Below are 24447 nucleotides of genomic sequence, written 5' to 3' on the forward strand. Positions count from 1 at the left end.
TTCAGGGTCACTCTGAGCCAACCACTGACTGACGGGGAGCCTAAGGGATGCTAACCTTGGTTTAACAAAGCATATTAGATAAATGAAGAAAGAGCCCACAAGGGGCATTTTCAAGACCACTATAAACTCTGGAGACATCAGTGAATCTATAGAGCATATAAGTAATTAATGCAGCCATTCTGCAAATGTGAACACGGAGGCCAGAGAAGGGACATAATGTTCCTAAGGCTCAATCATAATCAGAGTAAGGACAAATTTGTACCAATACTTGGTTTATGGCATCATCCCATTTTTTTCAGTTACTCTCTCATTGATGAACATACTTTAACTGTAGTCCATTAGGAAAAAACACATGAAAAAGAAATTCAGTACTTGAGACAGAGGCACTTCTTAGAAGTAAAATTTTAATCCACTAAGGTTCTCAAAAGTGACCTCAGAAAGCGTATTACCTACCTATCCTCATCTTACGTTTGTCACTTAGATTTGTGTAAAAATATAAAGGTGAAAGTAAAAGAAAACAAAACAATTTCTTAATTTTCTGTCCACAACCATGCATCTGGCATAATAGGGATGCTAGTAAAAACAATGAAATTTGATGTTTAACATTATGTCACTAAACCATAATTATGTCTCTTTGCCCACGGAAGGTGGTTGGGGTTATTAGTGGCAGTTTCCTCCTAAATCCAGAATGCTGGCCCTTGCTATCAGCTTCCTTATCTGATTCTTTACACTGCTTCAAACTTCCTTGTGTTATTATCATCGAAAAACACTTGCGGTCTGCATCCTGGGTGCAAGCCACGGACCCCCTGTTGTATTCTTGTCTAAGCCAGATTCCTAGTAAAGTTTTCCGACAAAAGTCTGTTCTACATAATAGCCAGCTTGAGTTTTGACAGGAAATAAGTTGGTTTACAGAATTAAGTCTTAAAGTAGGAATCAGGTCCTTTGTTTTAAGATATCTTCTAAAACTGCTTAACAAGAGCTCTTCAAGAATTTAGTGAAGACATATATGGATGCATGCAATCAGATAGCAGCTAAGATTTCACCTTAAAACCTTCCAGTAATAGAAATGAAGTGTTTACTGTGCCATTAGAGAATGCATTTTCAGACTCTGACTGTGCTCAGTGAGCGTTTACTCCAGTGAGAAATTAGATGAAAATGCATCACGAAAACAAGGTGAAGTTGTAAAACTGATTAACCCCAGTAACCAAAGGAGATACAGTATAATCAAAATGTTGCAACTGCCCCGGATGGTCAAGCCATCTATAATATACGAGAAGTTTGTAATTAGTCTATGTTTTTCATCACTAGGAAAAAAATACGGGGTTTGAGATATCATGTTTAAAGCTCCTAAAGAACCCAAAGTTGTCATGCTAAATACAAGAGATCTAAAGATCTGCTGTTACACATCCATTACATTTAGTGGGCTGTCCTACTGGCTTTTTTGAAGTGCTATATACATGATATTGCCGGGCGAAACACTTTATGTACCATACGAAATTTGAGGCATAATGTTTAACGTTCACGAGATAAGTTAACAAAACTGTATGCTGGTGACTTTTTTATTTCCCTGTTTTATGTTCTTCAAATACTTTAAGGAAAGATAAACAAGAAGGTAGGAGAATAAAATGTGCCTTTTCCTTCTACTTTTTTCACTTTCTTTCCTAAATTAAATTACAACTGCTGATTTGCACCCAAGGAAGAAATCATGTTAGAATACGCTGATTTTTTTTTCCCCCTAATGTTTAGATAACAGCTTTCAAAACACAGCTAAGTAAAATGTGTTTTGAGATGGAAAACATTTGGTCTTTTTTGCAGCTTTCAACAGCTTAAGCGAAGGGATTTTTAATGTTCCCAAACAGCTGGGCCATACTATGTATATCATGAATTCCACTCTCATTGAAGGATCCCTTCTCCCGCACTGTGCAGAGAGGTCCCCTTTTTTCTTCCCATTCTTGTTGTTTATCCCTAATAGCTTCCCATTATTATCACAGCTTTCTCATACGTCATGCTTACAACAGTGATGGCTGGAACTTATCCTTGAACAAAATATACACTTTGCCTTAAAAAACTATGTATGGTTTTCTATTTATTATGTGGTAGCTATAGAAAGCAACAGGTTAATATACATTAGAATAATAATAACAGGATGACAGGGAGAGGAAGATTGCCATTCTTATTATCAGGTCCCCTTGCAACTTTCTCAAAGGTGCTACTGAACATTCCAGGACACATGATCTGAACTGCGTAAATTTTTATTACTCTCTCAACATCATTCCAAATATATAAGCAAAAGGTGTTTTTGAAGGACAGCTAAACATTTCACAATTATTTTCAAACTCCTTCCCAGGTAAGGGTTGTACATAAATGCGTCTAAGTATCAGTATTTATTTATGTGACTATAAGAAGTACGGTAGTGAAGAGGGTGTGGATGGCAATAACACACAATGCCAGTTCAACGTGAACAAAAGTAACAAGCATAAGAGAAAAAGCCAAAGTGGTGTAAAATAATTACGGGATGCACATGTACTGAGGTGAAGTATATCTTAAACAACAAGCTTACTGTTTTATATCTGAAAGACTCAAAACAATAGTTTTCATACACTAAACATGCAAGCCATACAAATCTATGTTCATAAATATACTTAAGGGTGCCTGGGTGGTTCAGTGGGTTAAGCCGCTGCCTTCAGCTCAGGTCATGATCTCAGGGTCCTGGGATCGAGTCCCGCATCGGGCTTTCTGCTCAGCAGGGAGCCTGCTTCCCTCTCTCTCTCTCTCTGCCTGCCTCTCCATCTACTTGTGATTTCTCTCTGTCAAATAAATAAATAAAACCTTAAAAAAAAAAAAGAGTCATAAATATACTTAAATTATGTATACTATTTGTCAAGAAATAGGCAAAATGTCATTGTCTACTTTTATAATCTATTACTTATTGTTTGTTTTCTAGCATGTTTTACTACTTGTCAGTTTGTCTCTAATGTAGGGGATGAACTGGATGGAAATGCTTCTGCAGCTGCATATTCAACTCCTCTGGTCCTACTGCAAAACTTGGGGCTTTCCAGCCTTTTGGGGAGGCCAGTCATTTCTAGGTGCTGAGGATGGACCGTGAGTGGAGGAAGAGGCCATTTCTCCAATATATGACATAACTGATTGGCCAGGGAATTCAAGGTCCCACAAAGTAGAATGCTGCAGTGTTTAGTATCTACTGTGCAGTTAGTTTTACATAATAAACAACTCTTAATATACAAGTATTTCAGATGATTAACAGTAATTCAAACCGCTTTCACAAATCCTCTATGATTGCTTTTCACCGTGGGTAATCACCCTCCAATCCCTCCTCTGGAAAGTTATTTTGTTCTTGAATAACTGAAAAATTTACTCTATATCTGTAAATAGTCTATACTTCCATGAATCACCATGCAAGCCTAAGGCAGGAAAATGATTCTGTATGCGTGTATGCACATGTAGCTTCAAATTTGTTTTTAATAAAACAATACTTTTTATTGAAACAAAAATGTGTAAATGGCTTTTAAGTACTTGCCCTTCCCAGTTCCATACTTCAATTAACAGAGTTATTATTCCCTTTCCTATTAACTCTGATCCTGGAAGAGAACTTGCCTTTAAAATACTCTGTGAGGGGCGCCTGGGTGGCTCAATGGGTTGAGCCGCTGCCTTCGGCTCAGGTCATGATCTCAGGGTCCTGGGATCGAGTCCCGCATCGGGCTCTCTGCTCAGCGGGGAGCCTGCTTCCTCCTCTCTCTCTGCCTGCCTCTCTGCCTACTTGTGATCTCTCTCTGTCAAATAAATAAATAAAATCTTAAAAAAAAAATTGTAAAAAAAAGTAAAAAAAAATAAAATAAAATAAAATACTCTGTGAAATGAAATAAATAAAATAAATGCAATAAATAAAACCCCTGAGAAATGAAAGGGAATAGCAGCTTGTCACATGAAGACAGGGATGGGGCAAAAATGACAATTCTATGTTAAATAATTTGATCATTTTTAGAGGAATTTTTGAAACCACTTTTAGACTTTTTCTAATGAGTTTTTGTTGGAAATGCTTTAGATTCCAAAGCTAACGCTGATAACTTTCTACCTTACAGTATTATCTCTTTTTTTCCCATGCCACTTTAAATTGAACTAGTTGGATCTTTATTAAATTATGGTATTATTTTATTTTGGTTTGCCTGAGAGATATTAAGTTAAAGAATTGTAGCTGTGAAATTGGTAAATGTTGCCAGGTTGTAGATTAAAATCCTGCTAGGTCAGATTTGTTAACATCAATTGCACTGTAATTGGTTATGGGCAAACCAAAAAGATTCTAAATTCATTTCCTATGTCAACTTAAAGGACTATGTTGAACCTATATCTAATCTTTTTTTCCATATCAAAACTGTCTTGGAAACCTCATTAGTCTACTTTGTTAAATTCTTGGTGCTTAAACCTTGTAGTCATACTGGGCTATAAATAACCAAATAATACATTGATTTTCATTGAGAGAGCTCTTCTGACTGAAACCAGACAATTGGCAAGTCACACAGAAAAGCTGGAATAAGAGGAAAAATTCAGATTTCCATACAAAGATGTAACTTCTTTAACATATATAAAAATCCAAAGAACATAGTAAAAGCAAAATATCTGTGATTTAGAATAGTAGAGTTAAAATTTATCTGCATTAACTGTACATATATTATTAGCTGAAAAGCCATGTGGATAAAAATAAAGAAATTATATTTGCTCAGATTTTGGTTTCTACACTTTAAAAAGTTATAGATAATATTTTCCCTTCATCTAGCATAAGTCCACTCCCTAAGCCTAGGTTAAATTAAATTAACAATTTGCTTTAGCTAACAAAAATAGCTATTAAGAAGAATTTGTTTTCTGTTTTATTATTTAACGTAGGGAAAAAAAATCAAACATGATTTTTAGCAGAAACATAGTTCTTAATAGCTTATCCTGGGTCACAGGTGAAATCTCTCCCTGACTTGGACTTGTTAACTAGGTAAAAGACTTGTTAGTATGATAAGAAAATCAACATATGGAGTTACCAAAAACAGGTTAAATTTAATCTCATTAATTTGGACTGAAATAATCAACATGCTATAAAAATTTTTCATAAATGGAAATGATGGTAATTATACTTCCAAGTGTGTTCTGCTATGTTCTTTGCAAACATTCCAGAACCCAAGTGGCATAGTTTCTCTCTTATTACTAAATGTTTGCTCTGACCTCAGAGTGTTAATACAAATAAAAATATTGACATTTTTTCACACTTATTCAATATCCACTAAAAAGAAACCTAAAGTATCATTTAAAACTCAGTACATCTTGTACTTAAAAAAAAAAAAAAGGAACCTTCAAAATAGATTTCTAAATGTAAAATAATATGTCTTAGATAGTGAGAGCCAGAAGTAGCCTTTAGTTTCTCTGAATTATTCCGGCTTCCTGCTTAACCATCTTATCAGAAGTTTATCTCAATAAACAGAGAGGGGCAGCACGACACTCCGTTCTGTTCAATTCTATATGAGGCCAGTTCTACTTTTTTTTTTCATGGGAAAGAAGAAAATGTCAGCCAGCCAAAATACAAAGGCCAAGATGGTATCTTACCACTGGCCCAATGAAGTAATGTTTTAGAAAAATTATACTTAGCCATTTATATATTTCATACTGGAAATGAAGTCCCTAGACTATCACAAACTACCTTATACACATGCCTAATACTGCAAGCCCTCTTGTGATTGAGTCATCCTATTTTTTTTTTTTTTAAAGATTCCATTTATTTATTTGACAGAGAGAGATCACAAGCAGGCAGAGAGGCAGGCAGAGAGAGAGGAAGGGAAGCAGGCCCCCCGCTGAGCAGAGAGCCTGATGTGGGACTCGATCCCAGGACCCTGAGATCATGACCAGAGCCGAAGGCAGCAGCCCAACCCACTGAGCCACCCAGGTGCCCGAGTCATCCTATTTCTACCTGTTGATTGAGATAATCTATTTTAATCATTAAAATTGTCTGTCCCAGACCTTATGAGTCAGCACCAAGTTTCTCTCTTCTCTCAGAAGTAACTTCAAATTACACTGTTTCCCAAGGTTCTAAATTAGGCCAGGTCACAAGAAGGCACAATTCAAAGGTATACACACTTCTGTGGGTGCCAGAAATGCAAACTGGTTCTGTCCTTCACCCCCATTCAGCTCAGGGTGGCTAAAGCTATGATAATTTCTTTACTCTGAATTATAAACCAGCTTCCCTAATTCTAGAAACATTCCACAAAGTTTCACAGAGAATTCACCCTGCAGTTTATCAAGGATTGGAAGACTCAGTGTCTCCTCATATAAAGGCAGCAGCTGGGGATGATTTTTCTCTATTACTATTGAAAAAGAGTACACTGTTCAACTTGGCAGCTTAACAAAAAAACCAAACTAACTGTGTTAACTAATTCTTTAAATGACCTCACAGGTGCTTTTGAGATTCTAACTATAATGTCCTTTCCAATGAGCCCTGTAGACTTTTTGATTCTTTACGAGGAGAATATAAATTCTAAAGCCAATGGACAGTGTTTTAATTGTAAATTACAGAACAGTCTTTTGTACACATAGGCTGAAACTCTAGAATGAGTGGATATTCCTCTTTCCATGTTGTTAGATTAATAAGAAAATTTCAAAATGTACTGCTGGAATTTGTTTTACATCATTGTGTTACTTACAAATGCCTTTACATTATTTTAAGACTGTTTTCTTCTCTGAGTATACAGGCATAATTTAATTTTAAACATGCCAATATACTACCAGAAAATACTTTATTATTATTATTTTTACTATTATTATTAATTTTGTTTTTTTAGCAAAGCAGCAGCAATAGAGAAGGTTTGGAGAAAGAAGATGTTACAAGTAAAATGCTACTGTGTTTTTCCATTAGAGACATTTGCTGACGTCATAAGAATTAATTAAGTTGCTTTAGCTCTCATGAAGAAATCTATTAATAACCAGTAATAATTAAGGTACATTGTTCAGTTTTCCTTCACCCTGAATTCCCTGTTAGGCTTTGTTCTTCTTGGAGACAGTGCCCTTGTGATTTTTTTAATCTTTTCTAATGCCTACTCCAGTGATCTGTACATAGTAGGTACCAGTATATGTTCGATAAAATGAAGTTTGAAATATTGTTTTGTAACATAGTTATTAAGCCCCTTAACATTTCATATCATGGTCATTGTAGTCCATTAAAAGGAGAAGTGTAAAAATGGTATTAAAATGTATTTAGAAATTGATCCAGAAGAAAGTGAAAATAATTTTAAACAAAACAAATGATTATTGGAATAAATAATTTGATAGTCAATTTGTCGAGTCCTTACTCCATGTCACTCTGAGGCAGAGGAAGGAAATGATGAAAATGTAGAATAAAAGGGATAAGAAGTTACTCCTCAGCTGTTGTCAAATGGAAAAGTCCCTTAAGAGAAATAGGGAAGCTTGGCCTGGGCGAAGTACCCCAGAAAACTATTAAGATGTAGATGAAGCAGTGGGGCAGGGAACTACTGGCCTTGTTTTCTAAAGGAAAGCCAGAGAACTGACTCCAGCAAAATAGAAAGTTCCCAGGAGAGTAAACATTAATACAAAAGGAACACCAGGTCACTTCAGAATGAGCAATAGGAAACTAAACCAACATTCAGTGGGCTCTATCCAAAGTAGAGTAAAAGACAGAGGAAACTCATGTGAAATCCTGCATGAAATCTAACAGGCGACACCACAAAGACGAGACCGAGGAATGAGAAATAAGAACTCTCTTTTTGTTCTAGATGCGACAAATTTTTGCTAAGAGGAATATATGAAAAAAATATACATATATGTTTCTAAAGTCTGCCTTTCTGCCTTTAGTTTGACTTGGCATGGACATGCTATTATTACATTTAAGAGCTGGATTATAGACACCTTCCATCAAGTAATACAATCATGCCAACTCCCAAGATATGGATTTAATTTTTTGAGTTGTTTTGTACAGATTATTGTCTGTTGCATTCAAGATAATGTTTCCCCAACATCCTACAAAATCTGGACAAATGTCAATTTCGCTTCTTTCTTTCTTTCCTTTGGATTGTATGTTTTTACTTTACTTGCTTCTGTAATAATGCCTGTAGATATAATTAAAGACCTAAGTTTCTAGCAATTATCCCCCAAATAAATTTAATCTCAGAAGAAACAAACTGGAATAGAAAATTTCTTTCTGTGGATGGAAAATGGAACAGAAAAGAGATTATATAAAAATTGTAACTGACATATTAATGATTGCAATTTTATGAATTTGAAGATTTTGGTTGCTAATGACTAAGAGCAAAGTAATAAACCTGAAGAATGGATATGAAGATCTTCTATTCCCAGGCTAAAAGGCTATACTATGTTTCATCATGTTCAGATTCCTTACTTGGCATTATGAAGGTCTGACAGGTCAGGAGGCTGAGGACATACTTTGGTATCGTCCAAGCTCTATGGCTCACCAGCAGCTAGCCTTGACAAGTCACTCAGCCTCACTGTGCATTGGCTTCCTCACTGGGAAGAGGGGGAGAAATCTAAGGGCTCAGTACTTATCTTATTGGACTCCTGTTAAAGTAGAGTGATATTGTATATCAGGGCACCTAATAAACTCTAAGTACTATATAACTGTCAGTTAAAGGATTGTTACTATAATTATTTTATTCCCATGCCAATATTGTCTCCCCATCGTTTACTGAAAGGAGAGGATATATATATATATATATAAAATTTTGGTTCTGTTCATAGCATACCTATTTCTATCATTAGCTAACATGATAAAAAATAAGCATAGGAATAAACATAAAATATAGGTGAAAATTACAACATTTGACACTTAATAACCACTTCCTCCTTGAAATGGTCTACTTTGGCATTCATGACTCACTCTTCCCTGGCTCACCTTCTGCATCTCTAAATTCTTTTTATGGATCCTCCACTGGGGTCATTTTCTCCCCTTGCTGAGTAAAATGATGGGTTTCTCCCAGGGTTTCATCTTCAGCCCATTTTCTTTTAAACATGTCCACTGGGTTTTCTTCCAACCATTCTCAAAGCTCTAATTGTCCCACCCTCCCGGGCTGGTAACTCCCTGACAATGACATCTATCCCCTCTGAACTCCAGAGTGGTATATCCAGTTGTCCCAGAGGTGTCTTAAATTCAGTGTGGCCAGGTCTAGAAACACTTGGTGTTCACTCTCAATCTCTGACTTGCACTATCTTAGACCCTATACCTCCCTCGTGTCTCAAACCAAACTAATCCCCAAGCCTCATGAATTATGTTCCCTAAATTTGCCAATATCCATTGCTTCTCACTACTGCTTGCCTGTTCCATCTTTAACTATCACAATCAACTTCTTGCATCCAGACTTGTCCACATTACATGCATTCTAATGTGCAACCAATGAATTAGCTTACATACAAATCATGTTAATTTGCTACATAAAATCTTTCAGTCGCTGCCCATGACTGACAGTCTAGAGGCCGAGGAACCTAATATGACACACAGAGTGCACCATGTGGCCTCCACCAACCTTGTCAAATCAACATCTTCTTACTCCCTCATCATTCTTTGCAATCTAGAAGTATAAACCAGATTTGTAAGTCTACACATGCACCCTCACGGTTCAGGTTCTGAGCCTTTTGCTTTGGCAGGTCCCTCTTTCTCAGCACATAATTTCTACCCATTATTTACTAACTAACACATTCTTATTTTGAAGACTTCATCTATCGGAATGTACAGCAAATCCCCAAACTCCCAGTGGTGGGCATTTTGCTATGCTTCCATAGACCAGTAAGCAGAAGTCTCCATAGATTTTTTTTTTTTAATATCTATTGATATATATTTACCACTAAACTCAAAGATTTCTGAGACTGGAAGAAAATGTCTTGCATATCTTTTTTTCCCTGGCTCATATTAGATGTTTCATTAAAGTGGAAGTAAATTTTGAACAAAATGCAATTGGTCCTTCCAGTAAGTGTTTCTTTCCAACATTATTAGATATTACTAGTCTAACAGACAGGAATGGAAGCATGAGATCAAAATTATAAAGATCTCCTTTTTAATATTCTGGACTACTACAAAGGATGGGTAGAAAAAGTAACATCATAAAAAAACACAATGCAAGAAGAAACCATAAAGTAAAGATATCTTTGCATAAAGAAAAACCTAAACTCGATAACCTTATACCAAAGGTATCAGTTACACCAACAATGTTTCATGTTAATGCAGGGATTTTTTTTTTCCCTAAAACATGGCTCCTTGTGCCTTCTAAGAAAAGAGATTCTATGGAATGGCATCCAAATAAAGGTAAATTTAGAGAAAGCAATTTAACAGCACAAGACAGGGTCATTTCTTTCTTATTTTCCCTTCTCAACCTGACACACTGTATTTTAAAATTAAACAGAAGAATATGCTGCTTCCCAGGGATTTATGCAACCATCTGGCACATTACTCAAATGACCACCGCTGTCCATTACGTATGGAATCAAGAATAACTTTATTCTCAGAAACCAGGCTGGAAGACACATTTTAAAACTCAGGCTTTTAAAAGCAGACTCTTTCTCTTCTAGTAACTATTGATTGGCCTTTCTATCACCTTCACTCACTGGGTAGATATTTACCTGCTCTGGTGTAGAAAGCAGAAACTAGGGTCTGAAACTGGACAGACCTCTGCCTCAATTCTGACTCTGCTGATTTCTATATTGCTAGCTCTATGATCTTCAAAAGTTACGTAAACCTTTCAAGCCTTTCCCTTCTTCTACACAAGCCAGAACTCACAATGTGGCAGACATCTTTTGAGGGCTTTTTGTATATTATCTCATTCTCCCAATGATCTCAAGAAATAGATATTATTATTTTCAGTTTTCCATTGAGAAAACAGGGGGCTCCCAGTGGCAGATATGAGTGGTCTGGATTGTAGTTCTATGTTCTCCTGCTTTTCTGTACTCATTTTGCAATGTTTGTATAAAGATCAAGTATTTAAGTAGGAGTAAAATAATATCTGTGATGGATACATACTCAATAAATGATCCCTTCTAACTCTTTTAGAGCTTCTTCTCTATCTTGTTTGTCCCCCAAATTAGTAGGCATGGCCTTAGGCCATAGGAGCTAAATCGTCAAATGAGTAAAGATGACTGGTGAAGACTCATGAAGAATCCAGAAGCCATAGGCCAAGTTGGGCCTTTATAAAGTCTTTAAGTCTAATTTTTACTAATTTGGTTCTGTTTTATTTCTTTAGCATGTATTAAGAGGTTATAATCTATGGGAAGGATCAAAGAAGTTTCCTTCAGAACAGGATATTTAATATGAGACATGAAATGTAAGAATGAGATAGCCATGTCCAACAGAAAAATGGTCTCAGAAAACAGCTTTTATAGTTACTTGTTCCATTTCTGGCTTCTTGACTAGTTGATAGACATCAGGGGGGTACACACCATGTCTATTTTACCCTCTGACAAATCTCTTAGCAATCAACGTGGTGCCTGGCACAGTCAGGATGCAATAAATAATGAATGGATAAATAAATGAGTGAATGTTTACAATGTGTGACAGGCTGGAGTCAAGTTTAAGAATTGCAAGATGGCTGAAGATTGGAAAGAAGAGGTAGGTTGAGGATCTTGCAGTAGCAGATGATGGAGGGCCTCATAAGGGATGATATAAATTTTGAACTTTATCATGAATGCAGTGGGAAACCATTGGAGGGTTTTTGACAGAGGAGAGACATAATCAGATTTGGGTGTTTGTTTTTTTGTTTGTTTGTTTTGTTTTTTTATTACTTGTGATTGGTGATGTGCCTTAACGCCCAAAAAAAGCAAAGTCAAGGTAATCCCATCAAGAAGGACCTTGGTCCCTCAGGGTCATTCCTGCTATGTTTTAGGGTCTCCCACAGACATAATTTAAAAGCCTGGAGCTTAGGTGGGGAAAATCGTGTTTGGCCAGCAAAGAAACAGAAGGTTTGGGCCATGTATTTAGTGGAACCAATGGGTGTTGGCCAGCTAAGATGAAGTTCACTAAGCACATGTAACTTTAAAGCCACAGTGCCTACATGCTAGATTCTCCCATGTCTGATACTACAAAATGATTTTTTAAACAATATTCAGTTCTTTCCCTATTACTTAATTTCTAAGTAGTACTCAATCGTAGTACATGTTATAATAGATATCCAATGCCAAAGCTTTATAGTTTCCTCATAACTCGTAAGTCTTTAAATCTCCTTGGAAACAATCACTGAACTGTCCCTTTTGTGAGGTTGCTAAGCCATAGTAACACTGAACACCTCTCACCAAATAAAGTTTTGTGGGACATTCAGATTAGGCACTATTAATCATGAAATTACAGTTTGTTAAACATCATGAAGTTTAGTTTGGGATACATTATACCCATACTATTTATTCAGCAGAGTAATAAAACATAAAAATTAACAAAAACAAAAGGGTGATTAAAATCTTTGACATGCACTAGAAAGGCAAAAAAAAAAAAAAGTTTTTTTATAAGAGAAATGCACTTTAAAAAAAATACCTAAACCTATTCATGGGCTTTCTTTTCCCTATATACAGCTCTATTTTGTCACCATGACTTTCTTTGCAATTTATGTTTAAACAAATTTTAGACACCACAAGCAGGCCTTTGCTACATGAAATAAACTGTGAGATATTAATGCAAAAGCCATTGTGCTGAGAGCTCAGAAACCCTACACTTCCACTCTAGATGTCAGCGTGTTAAAAGAGATTTTAGTAATGGCAGAGCTAGTCAACAGGGAATAATTAAACTCAACTTGTCTGAGATTTGCTGTGATGTGTGGAATGATAGTTTCCAACCCAGCTGCTATAGAATGTTTGCCTAAGAAGAAAGAGTGCGTTTGACCAGAGGCTACAGTTGAGACTGAATGCAATGAAAAAGCTCCTTGACCTCTGAAACAATAGGTGGGGCTTACCTGAATAATAAAATCAACACAAAGTCAACAATTAAACAAGGAGGTAACAATAGAGCCATCTTGGTAGCCTGCCACTGATAGTTTTTAAAGGAAGGGAATTACTTCAGAATCAACTGCGAAATATCTACACTTGGCACCTTTTACCAGCTAATGAAGATATAGACTGTGACCACCAAATCCCTTCAGAAGAACCTCGGTTCCTTTTCCTCAAACACTTCTCTGCATTCAACTCATTAAAAGATCATATTATATTTCTTTGGTCGCGCAGTTGGTCTCTCATTTTAAGCTGTCAACCAAGCAGCCATAAGCCTTCACTGATAGCAGGGTAGCTCTTGAATCCCACCTCCTACGCCATTTCTGAACTAGACCTGCAGCCCAGCCCAAGCCAAGCAGCCTGAGTTGTTCCCTGAGGAGCTAAGTCGTTAGCAATGTAGTCAATATAAATCCACAATGCCGATGATGAAGAAAGACAATTTGTGAGCCAGTATGTTGTTTCGCTTTAGGAATACCTTTTTAATTTTACTAGTTTTTCCATTGTCTGGCATTTACAATATGGCCACAAAGTAAAAAAAAGGCAATTATTTACCTCTCTTTCCTATCTACAGTACTTCAAACCTCAAGTCTAATATGATTTCCATTTAGAAAAATATTTGTATAGCCATTTCCAGGGCTTTATAAAGCTAAGGCATGCCAAAGCAGTTCACATTTTCAATTTATTGTGACCAGACTTTGTTGGCACTAAATGAAAAGGTTTTACTATCTAATTTTAATGTCAGTCTTAATCTATATACACATACACACAAATAGACATGCACGTACATACAAAATGTGGTGCGCAAACGTCTTTAGGTGTGTGTGGTTAGGTGTGTGTGTTTATTTTGAAATGGACTGGCTAATAAAAATCATCAAGATCCATATTTATAATATGGTTGATCAGAACCTATTTCCTACTACTTATCACATGTCCTATTAAAATGCCCTTCCCTTGATCACCTCCTCAGACTTTTCAAATTTGGACTTTTTAAGGTCATGGGTATTGAGTCACACGGGACAAGAGATGAGAAAAAAAAAATTTAAGGTTTTTTCTAAGTATTAGTGACTGTTCATTTCCTTTTCTTCTCATTTGTCTTGACAAACAGACATATTTTGCTATTGTGTATCTGAAGAAGGGGAGGCCTTCTCTGACAGTCTCCCTAGCACTCTCTCTACATATGCACTTCAGTCTACATATCAAAAGTCCTAAATCAGGGATTTCAGAAACTTAATTCAATACAAATTTATTAAGCAGCCACCACATTATCAACACTTAAGTCACAAAAAAGGCAAAAACTTCAAATTCTTTAGGAAGTTGAGCTAAAATTAGTAGTGGTCAAAATAATAGCTACTAACATTGATGAGCCCTCAAGTAATGAAAAAAAAAAACATGCCAAGTAACTTACACAAAGTCATACAGGCTAATAAGCCAATCAGTTGGGCTCCAGATCTGAATCCTTCACCACCCAAATTTGTTGTCTTCCTGTAGACCTATTTAAGCCTCTGCTGTCCGATAGGGTGGCCACAAGCCACAGGTAGCTATGTACATTTAAACATAAATTAATTAAAATGAAAAACTCAGTTCTTCAGTCCTGCTGGCCAGACAGTGTAAGAGGCACATGTGGCCAGTGCCAAGTATATCAAACAATCAAGACTTAGAACATTTTTATCTTTGCAGAAAGTCCTACTGGTCACTTCTGACTAAATATTCAGCTATGGTGCCCAGGGAAGAAGAGACTTGTAATTAGGTTAGAGAAATTGGTAAAAATAAGCAACCAACAAATAAAACTTCTACTAAAAATAATTCCCGACTTCAACTATGTCTCGAAGTTGAAGTGAAACAATTTTCCTATGTTTCCCAGGGCTATAACTTAAGATGAAGATTCCGGATGCTGCACAGACACCTGTGCCACAGAAAAAGTTCTGGTGACCGTGTAACCCATGCAACCTGGATAGGATCTTTGACCAGTAGCTGTATCTGTACCTAACAAGAAAAAAGCCACATGGTATAAAGTGACCTGGCACATTGAAGAAAGGCACAATTATGGAGGCAGGTGACCTGGGTTCAAACTTCAGTTCCAGTTCCCTCCTTCCATGACCTTGGCCACATCAATTAAGCTCCTGAAGTCTGGGTTTGGTCATATGCAGTGGGACTAATAATTTTGCCTTTGTAGGAAACACAAGTATAGCTCCTGCTCAGAGGTGGCCCTCAGAAACCTAATTATACATATTTGGAGATAAGAGATGCAAATCAAAGGCTAAACAGAATGAACCATAGGAAGAGGGATCACTTAGGCAGCTGTGAGAATTGCTAGAACAAAGTCAAAATATTTACAGAGCTGATATGCTCGTGATTAATTAGCACAGACGGTTGCTCACTGAAAGGCAGTTGAGGGGTACAATACAAAATAGAGCTGCTGTTATTATTATTATTATTATTATTATTATTATTAAATGTCTGCAGGCTTTAACAACCATGCTCAGCACTTTCAATTCCCCTTTATCCCAAGGGCCATCACCACATTCCTCTTCACCGTGCTTTGCTTCAAAGCAGGATTTTGGTCTTTGCCCCAAAGCTTTGAAACCAGGAGACCTGAGGCTGAGTCCTAAACTCTGCAGTATCCCAATATTTGATGCATGTGGTCCACCACACTTTAAAAACTGTTTGCCATTCAACTGGTTTAAGGCCGTGAAGCAAGTTGTGAGTCAACATCTGCTGGAAACTATCAAACAACTTCAGTTACATGAGACCTGGGTGAGAACTCACACGTGTGGGAAAATTGCCTTTAATTTGGATGGCCTAGAGGTTAAGCCCACGTGCCAGAGCTTATACACTTTTCTGAAGAGAGAGTCACTCAGTGCCAATTTACTTTGATGTAGGACAAGAATCTAATAAGATCGGTTATCTGGTTTCCTGGAATCATGATTTTAGGAAAGTTTTCCATCCTTTTGGCAACATTATAGAAGCTACCAGGCTCAAAGAAGTGAGATTTAGACATCTAGGGAATTTGTTTCTCTGGAACTCTGAGCTCCCTGGTTTGCATTAATGAAGGATATGTTACCGGAGTTCCTGTTGAATATTCAGATATTAGATCCAAAAGTCCTTGGCTAAACAGAGCCTATTGAGATTGAGTAGTGAGTAGGAATGAAGGTCAGGCTTTTGATTCAGACAGATTTGAGTTCCTACCCATGGTCCACAACTTCCCAGTTACAAGACTTTGTGCAAGCTAGTTCACCTCTCTGAGCCTCACTGTCCTCGTCTCTAATGTGAAGGTAATTATAGTACTTATCTCACTATCTCTTGGAGATTATGCTTGTAATGCAGAGAGCACAATGTCTGGCACATACAAGGACATGTTGTTTCTGCTGCCACCACTCCAGCTATGTGATGGAGATGGGGAGGACTGGTAGAACCAAGTAGCTTATCTGCTCTCCACAGAGCAAATACACAAAGCAAAGAAATGGACCAAAACTCTCATTGCCATAATTAGAATTTCTAAAGAAAATGAACAAACTTTTTCGTCTTCTATTTTTCTCCTCTGAGATATATCCACCAATTCAGCAATGAATCTGTGGTAGATTTTAATCTAACTTATACCATGCTGTTCTGAGAATCTCAGTTAGACCCCTCTCTCTCCCTGACCCTAGATTTTCTCCCTTTCTCTGTTCTGCACTTGACTTTGAGATCAATCATCCTAAACATCTAAATTCCATTCTTGATATTTCACCCTTTTGCTCAAAAATGTCCTTTGGCTTTGCCATTGTAGCAATAGCAGCTACAACCAGAGAAGCCAGCAACCAGAGCTGGCATTAAGTGAGCAGCACTTCCGGTATCACGGATGCTGGGCTACCAATACATAAGGAAGACTCATTCTCTGCCCTCTCTGGGAGGCCAAAGAGAAAACAATCTGAAGGTAGAGGTGACTAATGTTTTAAGGATTATAGAAGAGATGATGATCATGCAGACTACTCTCTCGGGGACAACTATGAGAGCAAGATTTGAGTTGAATCATCGGGAATTTGCCGGTTAGAGAAGGTGAAGAAAATGGAGAACAAATATGGCGGACTTCCAAGTGGGAAAATCAGCATAAACAAAGACAGAGAGTGGTGACAGACAACAGTGCTTTCAGGAGAACCCTGAGTGAATGATGATTAGGGTGAGGGGCAAGGAGAGGGAAGAGATGGGGCTAAAGAGAAGGTTTGGAATCAAATCACCAAAGGCTACATATATCAGACTACAGAGTTCGACTTTCTAATTTTTAAAAACTTTTAGCTGTAGAACACTTTGTTTTCCTAAGCAAAATCTTGCACAAATTCACAAATACTAAAGAAAGAGGTGAAGGTGGAAAGAGAGGAGACTCCATGTTGAGTGCAAAGACACACACAGGGCTTGATCCCATTACCCCAAGATCATGACCCGAGCAAAAATCAGAAGTCCTTTGTTTAACTTACTGAGCTGCTCAGGAGCCTCCCCGTACCAGTGCTACTCTTTAAGGCATCTTTAAGGGACCCAGCAATTTAGCAGAACAAGAAGGAGACAAAGTAATTCCTTAAGCAAATAAAAGATTATCTCAACACTGATGTTTAGGAAAAAAATGGTGATGGCAGGGAGAGCACTCATCATGCAGTCATGGCAATGGGTGGTGAAGCTCTGAATCAATGGGAAAGCAGTGCCACTTTGAGAAACTCAGCAGAATCAAGGAATATCTCTGAAGTAGAGATTATTAAATTTGGCAAATCACTAGACATGAGTGAAGAGAAAAGGAATGCAAGAAGTCAAGGTAAGCTTTCAAGTTCTAGCTTGAAAAGCAAGGTGAAACCATTAACTACAATGGGAAATAAGGTGAGGAGGAAGGGATCTCACTTCACTTGAAGTGGGGTAAGATACTCAGGTACAGATGTTCAGCAAGAGGATAGAATTGTAGGTTTGGAGATTAAGGTCACTATTTGGGAGTCCTTAATGGATAATTAGATAGACTCTTCAGGTGAAGAAAGAAGGCTGAGGTCTGTACTCTGGAAATACCAAGAGTTGAGGTCTGTGAAGGGGAAGATAAGGAGACAGAATTAGAGGGGGGACACAGAAGTAAGTGCTGGTCCAGAAGCCAGAGGAGGAATAGGGTTTGAGAAGGAGAAAATTGTTCTGAGGACATTATAGTGGGCAAAAGACTGAAAAATGAACTGGATTTGGCAGTTGGGGGTCACTACTAATTCTTCAGATGTTTTGGGCAAAATAGAACTTGTACTATGATGAAGACTGAATGGAAATTGAGGTGACAGAGACAGACAGTAAAGACTATTTGCTCACTGAGAGAAGGAATACAAGAAAGTATGATCTACAGATATGCTACTCATCTTTGAAAATCTTCCTTGACACTTCCTTTGGTGTCTTACTATGGTGGCTTACTATGGCCAACAATGATCTCTTTTGTCTTTGAACCTCAAGAGAAGTTCATAATCTGTATCCTCTTAGGGGGGACTTACCATTTTATCATTCACTATCTTATATTACTCCATTATAATTCAAGAGTATTATCTTATAATCTTCATAGCTCCTAATGGCATCTTACAAACATCTAATGTTGAATTCAATTTATCTTTAAAGGGAATTCATCCAGTACTTCTCTCACTATGCTCCCTGCCCACCCATACTCATATCAAACTTCTTTCAAATGATAAAATCCACCATTCTTTCTCTTGCCTCTGGGCTAATACCTGAGCATTCTTCTCTGCTACTAGAAAACTCCCTTTCATTAGAATAGTTAGTCATCCTTTGGGTGTTGGTTAAGATATATTCCCTTAAAGAAACCTCTGACTCCCTCTAGACTTGGTTGTATATCCCTCCCAAGCATCTCCACCATGACAGATGGCACTGTACCAGTTAATTGTATCCCTCATTAAAACTCCTGAAGGCAGGGGAAGAGTCTTATTTATTAGTGGGTTTTTAAAATTCAACACCTAGCTTGGATGAGTAGAAACTGGCTCAGAATATGCGTTCCAGTATTTGAGGAAGAAGAGAGAGAGAAATGGATAAAGGAAAGGAAAGAGAAATGAAAAGGAAAAGAAAGAGAAAACACAAGGGAAGGGAAAGGAAGGGAAAGGAGGAAAAGGAGAGGAAAGCAAAGGGATTGATTTGGGTTCAAGTATCAGCACTGCCAGTGGGTGACCTTGGTCACATATATTTGGTTTTTTAATAAAGCCATGATATTCTTCTAAATTTCTTCTAGGATCCTTTCCATCTCACGACGGGATTCAAAAAGAAATCAGCATCCTGCATAGTATATACATGGTCTAGTTTCCTAGAGACAATGACTGCATCTCTATATATGTGGTTCTCAATAACTTTCAGTTATTGTTTCATATGAAACAATACAAACCGTTAAACTCTTCTCCTTGAAAGGTGACTATACTAGAAGTCTGAATGAATTTACTCTTAACCAGGGAAGTGACCTTGACCAAGTCACATAGCTTTCCTCTGATTCAGTTCCTCTACCTAAGGGGGGGGGGGTGCCAACTGAGGAGTACATGAGAGAGGTAAGCAAGAATGACTTACGAGCTGCGTTTACTTATATAAGTTAGTCATCAGATATTATTTGTAGATGACCAGCTTTTCAGGTTGGAGTTTCATTTATAGAATAACTACCTTGATTTAAAGAAAGTCACCTCTTGACACATTAGTCACTACTAGTGCAGTTCAGATCAATATTCAGTGTGTAGTAATGTGAACAATTTAATAAAATCTTTGAGATTTAAACTTATTCCCAAGCAGTAGGAAGGTAATTTATTTACTATGGGGTATTCAAAATCTGACCACACGATGCCTTTCATGGGAAGCCAGCACTCACTGGGACACTTGTCCTAGTCGGCAGTAGGAACCATTACCTGGAAAATCACAGCAGAGTTTCTAATTTAAGAGGGTGCCTTCTCACCCTTCAAAGAAGTCACAGATTTTAAGAGTCTCTTCCTGGCTACAATCAACCTCTTGCCTTCCTGACAGAGTTCCAGTTTACCAGAGCCTTACTGAAACAAAGGACTGCTACACCATACTGTTTCTCATTCTTTACCAAGGAGTTGAGTTTCACTTAGCAGAACATTCATCAATGAGTAAGAAAATGTACACAAATACAAATAAAGATGGAAAAGCCGACACCTTACCGGTTTCGGCCTTATGTAAGCTAAATTTTCTTCCACTGGAAACAGAACTACTTGTGCAGGTGGTTTGCTAAATGCTACCAGCTGCTCTGTGGCAATATAGGTTTTGAAACCAAACCCTGCAAAGGATGGAGAGGGGAAAAAGAAAGAAATGGGTGTGGAATAAGCTCTATATTGAACTAATTCCCTGGGTAATACAGAAGAGGGGAGAGCAACGTCAGTCGTAAACAGTCAGCAGAATTTCCATCCAGCGGCCCTGCAATAAATTTATTTTTCCAAGAAAATGAAATGGAACAAGAGAACAGACATACCTGCTTTATGTTAAAGAAAACCATGTATGAACCTAATACAGGAAGAAGTTGTTTAAGACTGAACATCCTTGAGAAAATATTACCTCCATAATAGTGCCAGGGTCTCTGTTAACTTGGGTTATCAGCTACATAAATTAGACGCACACTGGGGCAGTCTCACTTGTAGCGCCGTCTGCGGGACTCATATAATGTGTACTTTGCTCCATCATTTGCTTCCTTTGTCCTCCTTTTGACTCATTGAGTTATTTCTTAAATGCCTTGCACAAATACCTTTTTAACTGTCGTCTCATTCCTATCGTACCCATAGAAGCAATCACCAAGAAAATAGCGGATCCACTTAGACTGCAGTAATAAAATTAGCAACACCGATACAAGAACTGCAAGAGAATTTCATATTCTGTCACAAGGAATGCAGCTCTCTCCCGATACCAGAAAACCCCTTTCCTCCAAGCAAGTTCTTGACAGTGCCAAGAATACAGTGCCACGATACTTAACGTCAGCTTCTCTCCTAGTTTCTTGCGGAAAGCAAGAAACACGATCAAGTGGGAAAAGAAGAAAGCAAAGAAAAATAAACGAAGGAAAGGAAGGGGAGTGGAGACAATAAACCGAAGAAGGAATGAAAGAAATAAAGGGACAGATAAGTGACTGTGGGGCTGGAAGGAGGAGAGACGGAGATGATGGAAAAAGGACAGCAAGGTCGACCTGACATGCACATGCTCAGCTTCCGTGTGGCTTTTTAGCTTGCTGAGTGATCACAAGTAACAAGAGCTTTACCCAGATACAGAAAAATAACCATGCTTGTTAGCATCAGTACCCCTGGAGAGTATTTCTGCAGTGCCAGAGAGGAGCAATGATGCCTGCTCGTACCAACGTGGGTTCCTGGTACCCTTCCTTACTAGATCTGCCACTGCCATGGCTCTGCCTTGTGGTCATTGTGAACTCAGCATCTTACCAAAAAGGAACTCCCCTACCCCGGTCAATCTCATTTTACCAGCTTCGCATACTAATTCACAATGGCATATAACATCCCCGCATATGGGTTTTTAGGTCATCAATGAGGCTGAATGAAACCATTCTCTTGCTAAGTATGGAATTTAAGAACCAAACTGCTGCAAGTTGAAACATCAGTCACAGGCTCTCAAAACATTATGTTACAAAGGCTGTGATGAAGTTGAAGCACTGCCCATATTTCCAAAAGTAATGACACTTCATCTTAAAGGCCCACTTGCTTATGTCACATTTGTATTTGCATCCTATAATGTGAATGTATTAGCTCCAAATTGTTTGGTAATAAATCATCATCAAAGAAATATGTTTATTTTTATTTTTAGTATTCATGACTTGCATGATCCTAGAATAACATATATTTAGTACTGCAGAGCAATGAATCCATAACTTTGAGAAAAATGGCTTTGTAGATCATTAAGGCCTATGTTGCTTTAACAGTTAATCACGTTTTCACTAATAATATGACATAAGTCCTTTACCTAAAGAGTAAAAAACGAATGACTCTTTCGCTTGCACTAAAAAGTCCTCTACTTGACCTCTACCAGGGGCAGAGGGAAATTCAGACCAATCACTGAAAGTTCTCGCTACAGCAGTATCAATACTTTCCTTTAGCCAACAGACTGAAGTCTTTGGTTAAGGCGTCTTGAGTCCCCAAATTACAGAGGAGAGAAATCCTTCAGGACTCTGCCGTAACTTTGAACCTGGGTCATGTGGTGACGTCTCAAGGAGCCCTGCATCTTCTGGAGAATACCTCAGATAGCTGGCCAACACAGACAAATATTATGGCAACGAAAAATAAATCTGCCATTTTTAACCTTTTCAGGGAAAGTAATTCACTTATTGGCTTTAGTTAAAACGTCTTACCTTTCTTCCCCTTTTTGTTGTATCTGTGAGTAATTTCTCCAGTCACATTGTTTATAGGATGTGAAGTTATTCGTAATCATGCCTTAAGAGTATGTACACAAACTGGACATCCTAAAAGACCACTATGTATTAAATTCCTGATTGTTTGACATAAATTCTCTCTCTCTCTTTCACTCCGACAGGAATCTTCTCATTTATTTACGAATAGGTTAAGACCTTCGCCTTGTTTCTAACTATGTTCCTAAGTGCTAACATATATTAAGTAAATTTAGAGCCTCTTCTGCATAGGAAACAAATTAAATTGGTTAAACATGGAGAAAGACTGAATGTAACCCATCTCTTGTCATGTTTATTATATCTGAACTCATCTTATATGAATGTTCCAATTTGGCTGTTGTAGCAGATGGGCTGCTTATGATAAACCATAACTACAGACACAGAATGTGATAATATAAATCATAAAGAAGATAAATAATGAAATTCTTTTAAAATATCTCTGGTTAAATATTTAGACAGTCAATTTTTAAGCTTACTCACACACAAAAATAGTATTCAACTATCTAGGCAAGGAAAGAATGGTACTCAACCATAATATAAATATAATTTAAATCTAAACATTCAGAACTCAAGGTATTTTAGAAATCTGGATAAATTTTTAAGAGTAGTGAACAATAAAAGTCTTCCAGAGGTTCTCATAACAAGAGGGAGCACTACAAATACCTCTTTATCCAGCCATCCTCCATGGCAAAACCCATCTCATAATTCCGGACATAAAGACCTATTCCCAGGCTAATGAAAACTCAACATCGCTCTGGATGGACAACTTCCTGTCCATGACTCTGTTGTCAATTCACATCACTTTGTGACGTCACAGTGCTTAGAATTTACAACAGATTTTCACATGAGTCTAATCATATCAAAAAACTAAACATGGACCAGGGGACCAGTTTCCTGATTGCACATATGAAGCCAGCTCAGTTCAACACAGTGACTTGTTCAAGTTCACATCACGACCTTGTTCAAGGTTACTATGCAAGGAGTCAAGAATTTTTTTTTTTAAAGATTTTATTTATTTATTTATGTGACAGAGAGAGATCACAAGTAGACAGAGAGGCAGGCCGAGAGAGAAAGAGAGGGAAGCAGGCTCCCTGCTGAGCAGAGAGCACGATGTGGGATTCGATCCCAAGACCCTGAGATCATGACCTGAGCCAAAGGCAGTGGCTTAACCCACTGAGCCACCCAGGTGCCCCGCAAGGAGTCAAGATTTAAACAGACTGTTTTGTCTCCTAAATGGGTGTCAGTTCTCTTAATCATGGTATCAGCCAATTTATTAAAAAAAAAAAAAAAACTGGGATTTCATCAGGAAAATTTAGAGTAGATTTTAAGGTACATAAAAGGAATTTAGGTCCCCAGCCCACAGACTGAAGATGGCTAGTAAGAAAGAAGTAAGACTGCAAAGCCAGTACAAATAACCAGTTTGGTAGTTGGGAAATGGGTCCTTGGGGCCAGTCATGTTGTATAGCAATAGCAATCCATGTTTCTAGAGCCCATATATACTCTTGAACTTTCAGCATGTATGGAAGTGACTGATTTTATAAATAAGAAGTCTGTAGAAGACTATTTCAGCCACTGATAATAGCAGCGCCTGTGTCCATCAAGAAGGCTGACTTCTGATCCACCTCTACTGCAGATAGGTGGCTCGGCTGCATCCCAAGATGCACTTATTTTCTATAAAACAGCATTGTCTCTCTCCCCCCTTTTTCTTTCTTTTTTTTTTTTTTAAGATTATTTATTTATTTATTTGACAGGCAGAGATTACAAGTAGGCTGAGAGGCAGACAGAGAGAGAGAAGGAGGAAACGGCTCCCTGCTGAGCAGAGAGCCCGATGCGGGGCTCGATCCCAGGACCCTGGGATCATGACCTGAGCGGAAGGCAGAGGCTTTAACCCACTGAGCCACCCAGGCGCCCCTCTTATTATTCCTATTTTTTATTGAGCTCCTACTGTCTGTAAGCTATAAGAGCATAAACAAGGCAACCCCAGGCCTAGATTTCTTGGAGCTCCCAAGCTGCTATGTAGTCAGGTGTATGGGAGTACAAAAGGAGAGCACCTGCTTGCATGATGGATGAGGCAAGAAGGC

At 37.8% G+C, this 24447-nt stretch overlaps 1 protein-coding gene and 2 long non-coding RNA genes across 21 annotated transcripts in view; 1 reads left to right on the forward strand and 2 right to left on the reverse strand.

The window, feature by feature from the left end:
- Nucleotides 1-3512, forward strand: part of LOC309869979 — an 18170-nt gene extending 14658 nt beyond the window's left edge. The window contains exon 5 of one of the 2 annotated variants that reach the window (XR_014314388.1): nt 2965-3512. This is a non-coding gene — a long non-coding RNA (uncharacterized lncRNA). The remainder of the gene's footprint in view (nt 1-2964) is intronic. The other variant, XR_014314389.1, reaches the window with a different exon arrangement.
- LOC309869984 overlaps nt 1-23135 on the reverse strand; it is a 23589-nt gene extending 454 nt beyond the window's left edge. Inside the window, exons 1-2 of the long non-coding RNA XR_014314391.1 lie at nt 23030-23135; nt 22310-22420 (exon numbers count right to left, since the gene is read on the reverse strand). This is a non-coding gene — a long non-coding RNA (uncharacterized lncRNA). The remainder of the gene's footprint in view (nt 1-22309; nt 22421-23029) is intronic.
- MECOM (MDS1 and EVI1 complex locus) overlaps nt 1-24447 on the reverse strand; it is a 545117-nt gene that overhangs the window by 80385 nt on the left and 440285 nt on the right. The window lies entirely within an intron of this gene.

The sequence above is a fragment of the Mustela nivalis genome (genome assembly GCF_964662115.1).
Source record: "Mustela nivalis genome assembly, chromosome: 1".
Lineage (NCBI taxonomy): Eukaryota > Metazoa > Chordata > Mammalia > Carnivora > Mustelidae > Mustela > Mustela nivalis.